Here is a 5,669-nt window from a genome sequence, read left to right as displayed (position 1 = left end):
GATAATTATTTATTAAAAGCCAGACATTTTAAAAGAGAATAAGAAAGAAAAGTATATCTGTGTGCCCCCCTTTTCCCTGTTCATGCCCTATCGGCCCCCTGGTTAAACTTTGCTAGATCCGCCCCTGCACAGTTACCAGCCGTCAGCTACGTAGAAAAAGATCCTGGTGTAGAAAGAAATATTAAATAAATTCTAACAACAAATTATCAAGCTTAAACATGCTGCTGTTGTTCAGCCGCTTGTTTCCTCTTTCTGGCACAAACAAACAAGAGAGATGGACTCGCGACAGAAAAGCCGATCAGCTGATCATTGATCAGTTTCATGATTGAAGTAGCAGCAGGAGAGGGAGGGGGAGAGAAGAGGCAGTCGCTCCGTATATCGGTTGTTAAGCTTAACGCTGGAATGCTTTACAAACATTCAGAGATGAACTTACACACTTGCTTTACTTCTCTCTGGGATCACTTTCTTGGAGATGAAATGCCGGTTTGGTGGCGAGGCTCCAAATGCTCAACCAGACCACTGACAGGTCCCGCACGCCACAGCCACTCTATCACTTGATGCATACTGCTCCGACGTGCTACGGTTATGAGCCGAGTTACGCCAGGTCGCAAGTTTTGTGAGGTGCTTTTTTGATATTTAATGGATCGGATTACATTTTTTATTTCTCTCCGATATCCGATCCAGTAATTGAGGTCAGTATCGGACCGTCCATCTCTAGTTAGGACCTATGAAACACATCGTGCAGACTCTTGGATGTTAGAAGACAACTGATGCTGCTCATGAATAAGACTAAAGGTAGGAAGGTGTCCTTTATAACTAAACCTTAAGTTTTATATCATAGTTTATAATATAGCTCGTGTATTTCAGTAATAGCTTCTTTAATTTCAGTATAGTGGTGTGCGACTCTTACCAGTTTGTCCTTGAAAAATCCACACGAGTCCAGATTTCCGAGGACATGGCACGTGGAGTCTGATACTCCTATAAGTTATCCAAGTCATCCAATTCTTTTGTAATGGAAAAACAAACATTCATGTCTCCGGTAAGTTATCTCAGGGACAACTGTTTAATTCATAGCAGCTTCTGCAGTAACCATGGTAACCACGAACACTGAGCGGATGGTCCGATGCAGGTCAGACTTTGGGAAGTTATCCTTCAAGTTTCTTAAACAAAAAAGGCTCCTCAGCTGTGCGGCTGTTTGTCAGAATATGTTTTATATGAGCAGCGTGTGATGCTCACTTCACTGAATGAAGAGCAAACAGTTAGTTGCATTGTTACGAGAACATGCGCGTATTAATTTCATGATTTATTAAATGTATAAATGTTAATATAGCTACATGCAAAGAAATCAAACGGTGTCCATAAATTATGTTTAATTTTTACTTTTTTGAGTTAATCTGAAATCATACAGTTAATCTGTATGATTTCAGATTAACTCAAAAAACTCAAATAGATTTTACAATTTTGTTAGATTTCAGTTATACACTCAGACAGATTGCAGTCAGTGGAATTGAAAAGAGTTAAAATGATATTTTGTATCTGCAAAACAATACATTTATTTGATTTATTTTTAGTCTAGCACTGAAATTTAGAATTCAGCAATACACAGAGCTCAGCTTTATTTGGAAGGTTATTACATTTGCAGTGGATTTCTTTGTTCGTTGGATTAGGTTCACTTCTCCTGTCCCGTCATTATGTTAATGTCAGTCAGCTGTTTCCCCACTTGTTCCCACTTCCCCATATCACCTCCTGTATACAATCCAATACAATACAATTTTATTTATATAGCACATTTAAAAAAACACAGGTATGCCAAAGTGCTTCACAGAACGAGTTAGAGCAATAATAAATACAAATACAAAACACAAAATACAAATAAAATACACTAACAGGCGGGTGACATAACTAACCAATAATACACCAGGCGTAGTAGGCACAACCCAAAAGGCTGAAGGTTAAAACATTATAAATATTAATAAAGCGAAAAAGATAACTTACAGTACAACCAAAAATGCGGGCTCTAGGAGGCGGGGAAAGCAAGGCTAAACAAAAAAGTTTTTAATCGAGATTTAAAAGATTGAATTGAATCAGACGCCCGAATAGCTAGAGGGAGGTTATTCCAGAGGTAGGGTGTGACAGCAGCGAATGCGCGGTCACCTCTGGTCTTGAGCCGAGATCTAGGTCGCACCAGGAGCATTTGGCCTGCTGATCTAAGCGCTCTCCCAGGGGTATAAAAGCTGAGGAGATCCGTAAGATAGCTGGGCGCAGTGCTATTTATGATTTTAAAAGTGAGCAATAAGATTTTAAAATCAATACAAAGTTTAATAGGGAGCCAGTGCAGGTCGGAAAGAACTGGAGTAATAGACTCAAACCTGCCAGTTCCAGTTAAAAGACGCGCAGCCGCATTTTGAACGAGCTGCAGTTTGTGAACAACGGCAGAATGGAGACCAGTGTAAAGGGAATTACAGTAATCTAATCTTGATGTAACAAAGGCATGGATAAGTTTCTCCAGGTCCTTACGTGGTAAGTAGGGCTTGGCCTTAGAGATTAGACGTAGTTGATTGAAACTCGATTTAACTACAGAGAACACGTGTTTGTCCAACTTGAAGGAACTGTCCAAGACAACACCCAGGTTCCTCACAGTGTCATAAAGGGAGTCAGCAAAGGGCCCAAAAATACCAATTAGTTCAGCCCGAGAGAAGGGAGTATCAAAGATTACAATTTCAGTCTTCTTATCATTTAGAATGAGGGAATTGCTCAGTAGCCAGATTTTAACTTCATTCATACAATCGGAGAAATGTTGCAACGACAACATGACATCCTCAGCTAGTTCAAAATAGATTTGAATGTCATCCGCATAAAAGTGGAAATATTGTATTTATCAAAGATTCAGCCCAAGGGTAACAAGTATAAAGAGAACAGCATGGGACCCAGCACAGACCCCTGGGGGACACCAGAGGTAACAGGGGCAATGGAGGAGGCGTAGGTACCCATGGTGACAGAAAAGGACCTGTGTGTATTTTTTTCATACACTTGATTAATGAAAACATTCTTGGCAAATGCTTTCGCTTTCGTCCGCCGTATGTATTTAAGTCGGTGTGTTTTCTGTATGTCTGTCATGGTCCTGAGTCTGACGACTCTGTGTTTTGTGTGTATTTATATTATCCTATGTTCTTTGTTTATTCTGTTATATCTTTTGTTAAGGTTTACCATTTGTTAGGGTTTTGTTCTGTGCCTGCCTGCTCCCACTTCTCCGTGTTCGTTAGCGCTTCAGGTTTGTTTTCTTAGTTTTTTCCAGTTTAGGTTTTGTTTAGTTTCCTCCACTCCTCTGCCGTTTCTGTTTGTACCTCCACCTTCTCTATAAAAACTCCCCTGCATCTCAGCTGCCTGCATCTTGGGTCCTCATTAAATTCCACACGGCTCATCCCACGAGCCCTGCCAATGTCATTGACAGGTCGTCTGTTATGCCCACCACAATTGTCACCGTTGTCACAGTTCTCATAGGTTTTTCATAGTTTTCATTTTTGGTTCAGCCCTCAACCCAAATAAAGGCTCGTTTTTTGCTGAAACCTGCAACTCCTCTGTCATCATCTGCTTTTGGGTCCTGTATCAAAAAAGCACAGGCACACCCTGCCGTGACAGAACGATCTGACGCAAGATGGACCCAGTGGATGCTGTTCGTGAGGAGGGTGTCACCGTCTCTGGAACCTGTGAGCATACATCTCTGGCACCTCGGATGTGTGGACAAAGCTGGTGGGAGTAAACACCATGGAGGTGATTCTTCACGGCAATCCCAAACTGCTGGAGATCCCGTCGGCTTCGGCGCTGATCTGCTATCTGGTCCGAGCCAAGGAGACGATCCAAGCCAGTGGACTGCACGCCTGCCGTTTCTGCTTCGTCCCCACCAGCAGTCCCCGCCTTGCTGGTTCGGCTTCGTCTCAGTTACGAATCCGTCGCCAGCACCTCCACTATTCGTGGCTCTCATGCTGCCGTGACATTCAGCGTGCCTGACGCTGCCAAGCCAATGCTATGCACCTGCGCAGAGTGTGTGTAGCCAAGCCACTGGGGGCTTTTCTGCCATGGCCTCACCGACGACGTCACCGCTTTGTATGCAGTTCGCCACCACAGGCCTCCCCACAACTATTTGATCATGGGCTATTGTGTTGCCGACCTCCGGGTCGTCCTCTGGAGCTTCATTGAAACTTCATTGATTATCATTCTTTTGATTTTTGGGCCATGTGCTTTTTGTATTGGATTGTCTTGGACTAAAGTGCTGTTAACATGTAAGCAGGACAGAATAAATAGAAAAGTCTGTTTTCCAAAAGACGCCTGCACATGTAAACAGGGCCTCAAAAGTGAAGGACATTTAAAAAATATTCAGAGGAAAGGTTCAATTTGTAAAACTTACTTTAGATTTTTAGAAAACTCACTCAGTGAAACACACTTTCAGTGATTCACAATGATGTACAATGCTGACCACAGGATGCAAAAGTTAAACCTGACCACAGCTCAAAATCATTCATCTCTGTTTTAACTTCACATTTGTATATGTTTTGTAGAATAACAGGACAACCTGTGACACTGGACAGACTTGAGTTTCATGCCCTGAACAGGTTTTGTGATGTAGTGTGTAATAACTGCTCCTTATCGTTTGTAACCTGTGTGTGGGAGTACACACAAAATAGATTTTTGATGCAGTTTGAAGTTTAGTGAATGTAGGTTGAAAGTACATTTTAATGTTTAGAGTAGTGCTGTTAGCGTTAATTTGTTAAAATGACGTTGAAGCCACAACTGCATTAACACCACAAATCTCTCTTAGCGAGTTAACGCAGATCTCCCCGTGCGTTGGCTGCACGGCGTCAACGCATTAGCGCAGTTAGATCGTTAACATGTTAGCGGCGTGCAGCCCCATGCACAGAGAAGGGCTGCAGCCACTGGGGAGCGCCATATTGCGACCTCCACAGTAACCGGAAGCATGTGACCTCCACACTAACCGGAAACACGTGATCTCTACAGTAGGCGGAAATGCGTTCCTGCATGGATCATCGACTGTGGAAACCTTGCAAGTGGATCGTAAAGGTTGGGACAGAGTCTGTCATGTATAAATTTGCCGTTAATAATTATATAATTCTAGGAATCATCTAGTTTGCTTACACTGATTATGTTGGCACTTTGTTAGCGTTACAACAACGGTCAGACCCCCGAGTATCTAAACTTGCAATGTGTGAACTTTTGACACCTCTGGTTAGCTTTTAGTGGTCAGTTTCAAACCAATTAGATTTTTGCTTGTTATTAAACAAATTCACTTCACTACTTTTCTCTATCTGACATCAGTGCACATTGTTCCCTTTACTGCATATTGCACTTTATTTATGTCTCTCATTCCACCTGCATCAACATTGTAGCGTTTGTCACAAAGACAAACTTACATTCTGCTCTGTTTTTTATTGCCCAGATGTTAGTTAGCCTTTGCTAAATTGTCTGTTATATGTCAATAGATACGTATGTCACTAATAAAAGTGTCTGGTAAATGATGTTTTTGTAAAGAATTTTCTCCCAAATCTCTTACATGCTAACTGTAACGTGTTATTTCTGCTAAAACCTGAACTTAATGTGTATATGGTGTTTATCTGTTTTTCTCTCTGTTTATTCTGCCTCCAAGCCAGAATTGC

Source organism: Simochromis diagramma, unplaced genomic scaffold, assembly GCF_900408965.1.
Source record: "Simochromis diagramma unplaced genomic scaffold, fSimDia1.1 OVJJ01000472.1, whole genome shotgun sequence".
Lineage (NCBI taxonomy): Eukaryota > Metazoa > Chordata > Actinopteri > Cichliformes > Cichlidae > Simochromis > Simochromis diagramma.
The sequence above is the reverse complement of the archived record's forward strand: the minus strand, read 5'-3'. Positions refer to the sequence as shown.